Source organism: Mustela erminea, chromosome 12 (assembly GCF_009829155.1).
Source record: "Mustela erminea isolate mMusErm1 chromosome 12, mMusErm1.Pri, whole genome shotgun sequence".
In the NCBI taxonomy this organism is placed as follows: Eukaryota; Metazoa; Chordata; class Mammalia; order Carnivora; family Mustelidae; genus Mustela; species Mustela erminea.
In genome coordinates, this window is record NC_045625.1 from 92,366,787 (window position 1) to 92,379,999 (window position 13,213).

At 45.0% G+C, this 13,213-nt stretch overlaps 1 protein-coding gene across 4 annotated transcripts in view; it reads right to left on the reverse strand.

Annotated features, from left to right (window-relative positions):
• Positions 1-13,213, reverse strand: part of AUH (AU RNA binding methylglutaconyl-CoA hydratase) — a 132,053-nt gene that overhangs the window by 98,151 nt on the left and 20,689 nt on the right. The window lies entirely within an intron of this gene.

Below are 13,213 nucleotides of genomic sequence, written 5' to 3' on the forward strand. Positions count from 1 at the left end.
TGCCCAGAAAGCCGGCGGTCTGAGCAGTACCGCGTTCGGCTGGAAGTATAAACGTCAACCTGGTGCAGAGGGCAGATCACAGAATCAGTCTGATTCCACAGATGCCCGCCGTGGGGGCTGCAGTCTTAACTTATGCACAAACTGACAATTTCATAATTATGAGTTTATCACAGAATCATAAATTTGGAGCAGAGAAGAAATTCTTAAGGGATCACTTACTCTGTGGCTCAACAAAGAATTCTTTTTAATAAAATAAAATTGTATGAGAAATGGCTCCCATTTACATGAACAAATACAAAACAAAGTAAAATGACAGCCTAAAAGGTACACACCCAGCTATTTACTCTCTGAAGAGTCCGTTATAAAGAAATTGGGACTAGACAGAATACCAAGTGCCAGCCAAGCTGGAATATTCTGAGCCCACACACTTCCCGTCAGAGCACATACCCTACAACTCATCAGTTCTTAGCTATATTTACCCTAGAATTGCAAACATATGCCCAAGGAATATGTACAGTAGCATTCAATGCAACATATATAAAATTGAAAAAAAATCAGAAATAAATATACATCAGAAGAATTTTTAATAAAATTAAGATATATTTATACAGAATATTACACGTTCAGCATGAAAATGAAGGAATTAAAAGTATTAATACGGAAAAAGCTAAGTGTAGAAGAACACAGAATTATGTATATTTATTATACCTTAAAACACTAATACGCATTTATAGATTTAGTGACACTACGCTATCATATTTACAGAAACACACACGGGATGCTCATCACCGACATAACTTTTCTTTAAACGAATGCTATTGAGGGGGGCAGCTAGTGGGCTCAGTCAGGGGAGACGTGACTTTTGATCTCAGGGTTCTGAGTTCAAGCCCCACACTGGGCACATAGCTTAAGAAATAAGTAAACAGCAAACGAAAGCTACTTAGGGATGTGAAACGTGCAGGGAAATGATACATGCCACAGTCAATCCGCAGCGAGCTCTGTGAGAAGGGAGTGCGACCGGCAACGGTCACCGGGAACGGCTTAGTGTGACACGGCGCTGCTCAAGTCGCCGACGGCCCCTCACTGCACCAGGCTTTAAACACTTCTGAATGCCTGATGTATGTCTTCCTAGGAAGCTTGTTCCGTGAAAAATATTTTTAGGGCCAAAACACTTGTTAAGCCACTTGGATATATTTGTGGAGGAAAAAACTGTCGAGCCCTGAGGACACAGTGCAAGTGACAGCACGAGGCGCTGCGACGGCCTGCGGCTCCCAGCACCAGTCTGTGGACACGGCTGAACGCGGGGCCGGCCCGGGGAGGGCGGACGGCAGGGGAGCCCAAGCGACCGAGGGGAGAAGCGGATGGGAGCCCCCAGGGCTCTGCTCACGGTGGGCCTGCAGGAGGCCGGGGGACCGCGGCACCGACCCTCAGCGTGGGCTACGCAGCAGGCGGTGCCCTCGGACACGGCACTGGCGCTCCAGACCGGGCTTTCACCGGCCTCCGCACCCCGGTTCCAGAGAGCGCGTGTCGGGAGCCCGCGGGAGCTCGGGGTGTCTAGGCGCACACCCAGGCCCCGCAGAGCTGGACGATGCGGTCTGGCCCTCACCACTGTGTGAGACCGCCACGGGATCCAGCGTGTGTTTTAGAAATCATGTCCTTTCTCCGTGGGATGTTGGACACTTGTGACCTTGAGACTACATGTTAAAAACTGTAATACCCTGTTGTTTTTACTTTAGAAACGCACCCTGGAATCTGGAACATTCGGAACCTAAACGTGCAGTTTCCTTGCCTCTATCCGTCCAGATCTTGTCAATTTCTCATCTGATAAGATCGGGTGTATTTGAGGTCTGGCATCTTTCTCTTACTTTTTAAATCCCCCACGTCCACGACCACTCCCTGCGGGCGCGAGGGCCTTCCTGCTGCGCGGAGTCCCACCGCAGCCCCTTCTGCTGCACCCTCAGGCCATTTCCTAACACCTCGCTCTCCTTAAACCGCAAGCCTCCCACCCAAACCTGACACCAACTGACTAAGAAAACGGAGGCACTCAGAAGAAAACTTTCACCAACACCCACCCCCAAACCTGCCACGTACCCGGAGCAGACGCTTACACTCTGCCTCCCTCCTCTCACTTCCGACGAACTGCTCACGGCCAAAGCCGACGCGCGCCCTCGACCCCGCCCCTTCTCTCTCCAGGGCCACCACGCGAGCAATCATCCCTTTCCTGGCTGCCATCACCGACAAGCAGTCAAGTATCCCTCTCCTGAGAACCATTCGCATCAGCTGCAGGAACACCGTAATCCTGCTTAGAAAAGAAAAGAAAACTATGTGGACTTTCACTGCCCGTTCTAATGGAAGAGTTTATTATCAGACCGATTCTCTCATGAAACCCTCGATACGAAACGCAAGGCAGCTAGTTAGAGGACAATGGGGAACAACTAAGACAGTCAGAATGTAGGAGAACATCAAGGCAAATGTAAGTTTCTAAATAATTTCACAGAAATGAGAAAAAAATTGGAGCTCAGGGCTTGCCAAAAAAGAACACCACAGGCTTTTGTTCGGGACCTCTGAAGGTTAAATATAAAACAGGGTAAACACGAAGAAAACCATACCGAGACCAAATGCTAAAGAGAAAGGACCCAAGTGAAAAAAAAAAAAAATGTAGAACCTGCCCCAAAAGTAACTACGCACTTAGAATTTTAACCTAAGCGAAGCGAGCAGCAAGAATGAAAGGAGGACAGTACGCCAGATTCTCCGCCGATTAAAACGAGACAGTATTACCAACAACCGCGGCCCTATACATTTAGAAAGCACATGAAATGGACACATTTCAAAAAAGCACAGCTTATTAAAACTGACAAAGAGAAAATCTGAAAACACAAATACTTATGAAGGAAACTGAATATGTTAATTTAAAACTTTGCTGCAAAGGAAACCCCATGCTCATGCGGCTCCAACAGGAACTTCTTCCAAACACACAACGAAAACACTGGATGGGCGGGGGGAGGGCGCCTGCAGGACTCAGAGCTTAGCGCACGCCTGATCCCGGGGTTGTCATCTGGAGCCCCACGATGGGTACAGAGAGGACTTAAAAAAGACAAAATCGTTAAAAAAAAAAAATTAACATGAATCTGACACACGGAGAATTGCAAAACAAAAACCCAATTAAGAACACCTTAAGAAAAAAACATGACAGGCTAATCTTTCTCATAAATATAGTCTCAAAATAATCCCTAAACAAAATATTAGTAAAGCACACACAGTGGTAACATAAATAAAATACCGTATTTCAAGACCAACTTACATTCAGTCTAAGATTCAAGACTGGTTTAGCATCAAGTGTTTAAATTTGTAAAACTAACAGCATAAAAGGGAAAGATCATATAAACTTTCAGTAGGCATAGAAGGAGTACTTAAAATTCAACCCATTCTTTACCATCTTGAGACATAAGTTACAGGAAGTAAAATTCAGTCATTTTAAGTACAATTCAGTAACCGTCAGTGAATTTACAAAGTTGAACAACCCGCACCTCCGGGCAACTGCGGAGCATTTCCATTACCTCTCGCTCACGCTCAGACGCTCCCCGCTCCCACTGCTTCCCCGGGAGCCACTGTTTGCCTAAACCCGTGCCTTCTCTGGACACTCCACAGGAACAAACTCGTACAACAGATGAGACAGCCTCCTGGGTCCTCCTCCCACGTGGCAAGCGCGGCGTGTTTCAGGCTTACCCATGTCCCAAGAATGGATCGGGGCTTTTTTATTACCGAAGGGTATTCCTCCGTAGGGACAGAGACACGTTTTGTCTATCCACTGACCCCCTGAGGGACACCTGGGCTGTTTCCACTTTTTGACTCCTATGAAAACTACTACTGTGAGCGTTCTCACACAAGGTCCTGTGCAGACGGGTGATTCTGTCTTGAGCAGATACACAGGGGCACACAGCTGGCTCATACTGTAAATTTCTACTTAACAACAACAAAACTCCACTGTCACTGTTTCTGCACAGTGGCCGCACCACTTTATGTTCCTACCAGCAACGCCTAAGGGTCCCTGTAACCCTTCTATGGCCACCAGCACTAGGCCTGTCATTTTTTTATAGCATTTTATGAGAGTGCAACGGTATCTGTTATGGTTAAACGTGCATTTCCCTAATGACTAATGAGGTTAAGAATCTTTACACGTGCTTATTAGCCATTCACACAGGTCTTTGGTGAAACATCATTTCAAATCTTTTGCTCTTTTTTTTTTTTTTTTTTTACTGGACAATTTGTCATCTTACTGAGTTAAAAGTAATATCTTAGATACAAGTATTTTCTCATAAATATGATTTACAAACATTTTCTTCCCATCTGTGGTTTTTCTTTTCACTTTCTTGATTTTTTTTTTGAGTTTTAACTTCAGTGAAGTTCAATTTATCAGTCTCAATCACACATGCTATTGTTGTCATATCTAATCAACAGTCATTCTTTTTTTTTTTTTTTTTTAAAGATTTTATTTATTTATTTGACAGAGAGAAATCACAAGTAGGCAGAGAGGCAGGCAGAGAGAGAGAGGGAAGCAGGCTCTCTGCTGAGCAGAGAACCCGATGCGGGACTCGATCCCAGGACTCTGAGATCATGACCTGAGCCGAAGGCAGCGGCTTAACCCACTGAGCCACCCAGGCGCCCCTCAACAGTCATTCTTAATGAAGTTCACAGCAAACTAGGAAGAAAGGATCTTTCTGAATCTGGTAAAGAGTAGTAATAAAATATCTCTAACTACCATCACCTTTACAGGTCAATTACTAGGACAGTAACAGATATAACAGTCAGTACAACAACAACAAAATTTAAGTTACATGGATCAGAAGGGAAAAAATGAAACTGTCACATGAGCAGATGACTTAATTATATAAGAGGAATAGCCAAAAGAATTTAGAAATCATGAAAACAAGTAAATTTAGTAAGGTTGAAGAATACAGTTCAATAAACAAAAATCAACTGTCTTCATATATACTGGCAAAAGAAATGTGTAAAATCTAAAAAAGATACCATCTCAGTAACATTCAGAAATCAAGGAGCCAAGGAATAACTCTAACAAAAGATGAATAAGATCTTGACACAAAAACCTACAAAATCTTCTGAGATGAATTAAAGAACTAATTAAATGAGGAATACATCAAAAAAAAAAATGAGGAATACATCATGCTCATTTTAGAAGACTTTCATGCTGAAAGATAAAATTTTCTTTGAATTAAGAGAGTCAATGCGGTTCCAATTAAAACCCCAATGCTTCTGGAAAACGAGAAGCTAAGAATGCAGAGCCTCCTGCAGGAGAAACAGTTGGACCATTTATACTAAAACAGGAAGATGTTATTATGAAGCTACTCTAATTAAGAAAACTAATACAGCCTCAAAAATAGAGAAAAGAAAACAAAAAACCAACGGAACGAAACAGCAAGTCTGAAAAAGACCCACCTGATTTATAACAACGATGGCACTGCGGGAGGGAGACCACGACACCCTGATAAATGGGGCTGGGACCACTGAACGCTCATGCGAGAAAACACAGTTCTGGCCCTTCACCTGACACACACACACACACACATCAATACATGGTAAATTATATCCTAAATGTGAAAAGGAAAACAATCAAACTTCTAAATGAAAACCAAAAATATCTTCAAGACCTTGGTATACACAACATTTTTTTAAAGATGTCTCCAAAGACTTAGGAAAACACTGGACTTCATTAAATTAAATATTTCCGTTCATCGAAGCGCACCATCACAAGAATGAATATGCCCGTGAAAGAGGGAGAGACTGTCTGAGAAAAATGCCGGAACTAGAAGCCCGGCATGTGTAAATCACAGCAAGTAAAAGGTAAAAAGCAGGCAGAAGACTCAGATACTTCTGGAAAGAGGAGACTGGCTAACCCACAGATGAAAAGGAACACCCAGGATTAGTCATCATGCAAACACAGCTCGGAGACACAACTTCACAAGCCAGCCACAGCGGAGGTGTTGGGGAGGGCACAGCGCAACGGGACGCTGACTTCATGCTGCTGGAAGCACAGACTGGTCAAAATCCCTCTGGAAAGTAATTCCACCCCAAGTGCAAACACCCATATCCGAAATACATGAACGAGGAATAAAAGCACATTCCCAGAAGCATTATTCACGGCAGCTAAAACCCGGCAACGCCCCGATCATCCGGCACCCACAGAATGGCTGAGAGGTGCCACGAGGAACAGGACTGTAATACTCCTCGCCGAACGGCACGAACCACGTCCCACAGACACGGCTGAGTCAAAGTCAACCTTAGAAGAGTAAATGCTGGATAATTCCAGGTAGGTAAGATGAAAAACAAGCAAACTTGGGATCTGACGATCAAAATCAGAAGAACCCCAGTGGCTCTGGGTGAGGGACGGCCAGCGACAGAAAGAGGCTGCGGGCCGGGCTGCGGGCCTGCTGGTCGCCGCCGTAAGGTCCACTTCTGAAATTGGGGGGGGCTGCACAGGTCAGTTCATTTCACAGAAACGTATTACACGCTCAAGATTTGTGCAACTGTCTGTATGTATATTACAATCGACCTGAAAAGGTGAAAACAAAGTTCCTGACTCCACACGCTCCGCCTCCAGCCACCGCCGCCCTCTCCTCCTCCCTGGAGGCAGATTCCCCGAAAGGGCTGCTCTGTCTCCCAGCTCCCCTCTGACACGGGGTCTTTGAGGCAAGGGAGAGGGAAAGACAGTAGAAAAAAGACGAAATAACCAACAGAGGAAGTGGTAAAGGTTTGGGGTGAGAACAGGACAGTGCCACAGAGGTGGGGGCTGGTGAGGCTGTGGACAGCACGACAGTATCAGTGGTGCGGTCACCCTGGTGTCACCGAGAAAGTAGCAGAACTTCAGTCACATCTGCTTGCCACGCTACTGAAACAGTATCTGGTTCTAAGTTACACATTTTCCTCACTTACGCCGCTTCTGCACTGTCTGCCCTACTGCAAACTCGTCCCATCTAAATACATAGTTCAGTATTTAATACACCAGACACACAACGCAGAGTTAATATGTAATTTAGCAACTTAGCAATTCTGAGAAAAAAACCTATTTCACTTAAATATTGCCCACTAAAATGGCCCTCCCCTAAAACTCCTGGACTTATTCTTTGATATAAATTCCCACGTTTAAAAATGCCTTAAGATTACTGTGTGTGAGGCTTCTGCTCATTTATACGTGCAGTGGACCATCCAGGAGGACTTAAGAAAAGTCACGAGAAACAGAAGCACTCTTTGTCACACACTGCAGGATGTCTACCTTCCTTGGCCCCCAACAGCCGGACCATAAGGCCCTTCTATCACTGCACCGACCGAAGAACTCTCTGGAATTCCAACAGGCTCCCCAGTGTGTTCCCATGCCTTTGGAGATCTACTGCGTAAGCCAAGGGTTTTCAACCTTTTTCATGCCTGCTGAATACTGCTAAAAAGAATTTTGAAAAATAGGCTGTACTGAAACTTTGTATATGACATTTAAAACTTTTATCACTTGCGTTTAAACACTTATAAAGATTACAGTGGGTCCTAAACACTGGCATCTCACAAAACAGCTGACTCAGACCATGGCAGTGTGCCCAGTGCAACCCCAGTGACCGGATTCACGAAAGCACCCACGTCTAACACACACGAACAAAGCCTAAATGTCACATCGTTTCTGTTCTATAGGAACTACTATTTCTACTTCTTTCCTGTAACTGTTTTTGCTGATATACTCAGTATTTATGCATAGAAAACGTTTTTGCAATGAAATACATAAATGGATTGAGTTAATTTTTATTAAATTTCCTGTAACTATGATAAAGCACTAACTTTAAAGTTTTCCTCTAGGGGTGACTGGGTGGCTTGGTTCATTAAGTGACAGCCTTCGGCTCAGGTCACAGTCCCGGAGTCCAGGGATCGAGTCCCACATCAGGCTCCCAGCTCCATGGGGCTTCTCCCTTCTCATGCTCGCTCTGTCTCGCTCTCTCTCTCTCTCAAATAAATAAATAAAATCTTTAAAAAAAAAAAAGGCGGGGGGGGGGTTACCCGGCACGGACTTCATTACGAGTCTGAACCGGCGCACCCCCGGCCGCAGCGGCCATGGAGCGCGCGTCCAGTAAGGATTCCATACTCCAAGCAACCTTACACTGGACACGTATCTCACTGAGACCCCGGGGTCCGTCTGCCTCCTTGCACTCATTATCTCGTGTATCTACGCATGCAAGTCCATGCTCGGAGGAGGCAGGGCTCCTTATCAAGGTTAGTCGTGTGGAGAAAACTCTCACATAAACAAAGGAGTCCCACTTCCGCAATGCCGCCCGATTTCTTCAGCTACTTCGGAGCCACCTCTTGAAAAATCATATAGCAATCAAGAAGCATTTAACAATTCCATATGAACTTTATTAAGCAAAGTGCTGGAAACTGCCAGAACAGGAACAGGATCCCAGTTGAAATTCTCAGTATTCATATTAAAAATAAAATAAGATAAAATAAAATAAACCCTTTTCGGCAGTTCAGAACCTTTTCTCCATTCCCGGAGCAAGGAGGCAGGGGAGGCCAGACGACTTGTGAAGTGCAAGGGCCGCAGTGACACGGAAGACGGCGGGAGTGACCGCCACCCACAGACCACCCAGAGGTCTCACGGAAGCGCACCTGCGTCTGCAAGCTGTATCAACCAGACACTTTGAAAACAAGCTATTCCTCCTGAATATTCCTCCTGGAAGCCTCTAGATGCCTAGAAATCTCCCCACCCCCATCTGGCAGATCGTCGCGTGAAGTCCTTTTCCCCGGAGTGCAGCGGCCAGATCATACGGATGGAGACGGCGGTCTTTACCAGTTTCCGAGGTATTCCCGCCTGCACACCTGGCCAGCAGTGCGCTGCACCTGTGCCTGGCACTGCCACACTTGCTAAGTCTTGCCCATCTAATGGACAAGAAATGGTGGCTTTAACTGCCTTTTGCTCCGCAGCAGCAGATGAAACGCCCACGATTTGTAGTAGTATCGATACGTGCAGCATCGAAGCTGACGTTCCCAGTCATTCCGGTGTCCGTACACGTGCTGCCAATCCAAACACCTTGGTCTTTCTCGCTCGCACCCCAAAAGGGCTTTTATTCCTCCCATTCAACCCAAGTATCAGGTCAAGATAACAAGGATTTCCAGACAGCTCAATCTACAGCGCAGGGGGAGCCGATGCTCCCAGGGTTCTGGGCAGGCGTCCGTCTAGACGCCTCCCGTCTCTTCCCTCCTGCACGGCTCTAGCATGGTGCACAGAGCCGGGTCAGCCTAGCCTCACAAAGAAGCTGGGCAAGGGTCTTCGTCATCTTCTCCAAGAACGATGTGAGACTGGAATGATCTGTTCCAGACATTCCGCGTAGAACACCTTTCTGCAATCATCGGGCCAGGTATCTCTCCACTGTTCTGGGATTAGTCAATTTTCTGTTTCTTAAGTCAGTTCTGATTAAGTTTTATTTTGTGATAATTTATCTATTTCACGTAAAATTTTCAAATGTATTGACATCAATTATTGGCAAATATGATCTTACCAGTTTAATGTCTATGGAATCGATACCTCTGGCCTCCTTGTTCAATCTGCACATTGCGTGTGTTTCCGCCCTTGATTTAATCCCGCGTTCTCTGCGTCGTACGTGTATGCTCACCTGCACTGGCTTCCTCCAGGCCTGTCTACGTCTCGCCTACAGCTATCTGTGTCTTGCCTCAGCTGGATTCTCAGTCTATTCATTTCAAAACTTCATTCTTTCCTCAAATACAATCTTAACTGTATTACACAACTTTCAAAGTATTTTGTTAGAATGTAATTCTGAACATGCTCTATTTTACATGAAGATTCCTCTGTTGAGCCGTAAGTTATTCAGAAGTGATTTTAAATCTCCCAATGTATGGAGACTTCTTCTAATTACCTTTTTGTAAATGACTTCTATCTTAAGTGCTTGCAGTCAGAACACAGCCTTTCAAATCTGGAGAGGTTTTACAGCCAAGCAGATGGCCGACCATCAGGCGTACAGCCCCGGGAACGCGTAATCGCGGCCGGCGGAGGGCAAGGACCCGCTCAGGTGCATCCCCCGACCCTCAGCACACCTTCATCAGCTGAGGATGCGAAACCATTGTGTTTTATTTAATATGTGGGTCATTTTATAAATAATTTACAGAAAAATAAAAGAAAAATGAAAAAGCAAATTTGACATTTTAGTCAAAGTATAAATATACAAACCCCCTATTTTTAAACTCTCCTGGTATGTGCATATATGTGGGGACACACACACACAACAAAGACATTCATATATATGGATACAACACACATACACACACACAAAGACACACCATGTGGACAAAACGGCCCATCAACTGACACATATGAACCTGGAACATGTAGTTTTATAAAAATCTGATCCCAGATTTTTATAAAATAGATGATCATTACTTGCAGTTCTTCTTCAACTTGCACTGTAGAAATGCAGTGCTTTGAAAATTTTGACAGCTCCCAATTTTATCAGAAGAGTCATATTCTTTGTACTCTGTGAAACAGATTCAGCTTAGGACGTATGAACCTTGGAGCGACAAAGCCAACGATGTATTTTCATCCGCACACCACCTAGTCCTTCCTACCGCCTCCGCGTGCACCAGCCTTCACCTCCCGCCCCTACAGCTGCGTCGAGGAAACAATGGCGCGTGAACATTACGGGAAATTCAGGAATACGGACACACAACCTCTGAGCAAAATGGGATGTCCGAGTGCTCGTCATAAACCACTGCGTAAGGAAGTCCTTCCTACCAAGGGACTCACTGAAGGCACCTCCACACTTCCTTGTATGAATCACTGTCCACGGTTCACACAACAAACTGCTCACTCCTCCAGTCCTGACTTCAAGAGAACTCACCCGGGACACTGTCATCTGACCACTCAGTCTCCGATTTCCCTTACATGATCAACTTCACTTTCAATGATTAGAGCCTGGAGTCCTGCTGTCTCTACTGATGATTATTCATCTGATAACGATGAAATATCTTCCTCTGTCAACTTTCTACTCCTGGTCATCAGAGGGAGAAAATTAAAAATTCTAAATTCTTAAATGTGTTCAATAAAAGCTAACAGAAAGAATACAGGGGCACTTGGGTGGCTCAGTCGGTGAAGCATCTGCCTTTGGCTCAGGTCATGATCCCAGGGTCCTGGGATGGAGCCCCGCATCAGGCTCCCGGCTCAGCGGAAACCCTGCTTCTCCCTCTCCCTCTCCCACTCCCTGTATTGCCTCTCCATGTCTCTCTCTGTCAAATAAATAAACACATACATAAATAAAAGAAAGAAAGAAAGACTACAAAGATGGTGCCTCCCGATTTCATTTTTAAAAAATTTTTTAAGGTTTTATTTATTTATTTATTTATTTGACAGATCACAAGTAGGCAGAGAAGCAGGCAGGGGGGGCGGGGAGCTGAGCAGAGAGCCCAACTGCAGGGCTTGATCCCAGGATGCTGGGATCAGAGGCTTTAACCCACTGAGCCACCCCCCTCATTTAAATTTTTAAAAGACGATGCAATTCCTGAGACAATGCAATGAAGAAGCAATGATCTGACTACTCCATCATCTTTCTGGGCAGTTCCATCATTCTTCACGTGTGTACTGTAGTCCTTCTCAGCACAGCCGTGATCAAGAGGTAAGTAATAATAAATCCATTCCCAGATGATGAAATTACTAATACAAATAGTGATACAAAACAAGAACCCGCAATGCATCTTAGATTCAGAAAAAAAGGTCCAATGAACCCACACTGTAACTGCAAGAGAAAATGAGTTTTCACCCTTTTTTAAAGTAAATTATGCACAACTAAGTGGGATTTATCCCAGGTACGCAAGGCTGCTCAGCAGTCAAACATCAATCAAAGTAATCCTCACATCAGCAGCTATATAAGAAAAAATATCACATGACCATATTAATAGATGCAGAAAAAGCATACACATACCCATTCATGATATGCATACTTGATAAAGTGAAACAGAGGGGTACTTTTTCAACTTGGTAAAGAATATCTATAAAATATCTACAGCTAGTATAATGAATGGTGAGAAATTCAAAGTTTTCCCACTACGATCAAGCAAAAGTCAAGTACGTCCCCCCACCACACCTTCCAGATCTCCTACTAGAAGTCCTTATGAACGTAATATAGCAAGAAAGAAGTAAAAAGTAACATACCGGAGAGGGTAAAACCACGGACACAGGGAAAGATCAATGGTCACCAGGGGTTTATAAGGAAGGGGCAAGTGAGCTACAGACAATTCTTAAGGCAGCAGACCCATTCTGCATGATAGTGTAATGGCAGATACGTGTTCTACAGTTGTTCAAACCCACGGAGTGCACAACACCAAGAGTGAACCCCAACGCAAATGAGAGACTTTGGGTGCGTAGGACATGTCAGGGTAAGTTCGTCAGACCCAACACACGGACCGCTTTGGTGGAAGGTGCTGCTTATGAGGGAGGCTACGTGTGTATGAGGTGGGGCGATTATAGGAAATCTCGGTATGCCCTTCTCAATTTTGCTGTGAACCTAAACTGCTCTAGAAACATTTAAGTGTTAAAATTTTTTTTTAATTATACAGTAAATTTTCCCCAGGTCATTTATAGTAACTCCCATTTGACAAGAGACTGTTCTGCCATAGGATTTTATCTGAATTCAAAGCTGGAATACACAGAGCTTCATTCTCCCTCAGTGAAGCATCCTTTTACCATCCCAAACCCAGAACTTTCCTTCTACCCAGCATGCCAGGCTCTCCAGCTCACTGGGAGGCTTCCCCGCTAAGATGGTGCCATTTCTCCATCCCCTGCAGAGTCTGGGGCCGTCCTGTCACCGCCAGCTGCCCACCGTGGTACGGTCGGTCTTCAGAAAGGCTCCCGAGCCCCTCATACGCTGCCGGCTATCCTCACATTCCTGGGAGCTAATTTCTACGATACTATTAACTGAAACAAGTACAAAGAGTACAGACAAAATTCTACATGAGAAAAATGGAAGCAGGCACACAAGCACGTCCTTAATTCTGTAAAAAGGCAACATGATAGGTGAACGAGGAGCCAACGAGACTCAGTAGCGCCCTCAAGAGTGCGGATCCGCTGGACGGGCGGAGGGAGGAAGCGGCAGGGCACGTCCGCGGAGAGCTTTGCCTGTGAAACCGTGCTGGTATTTCACACAGTCAAGGTAAAAGA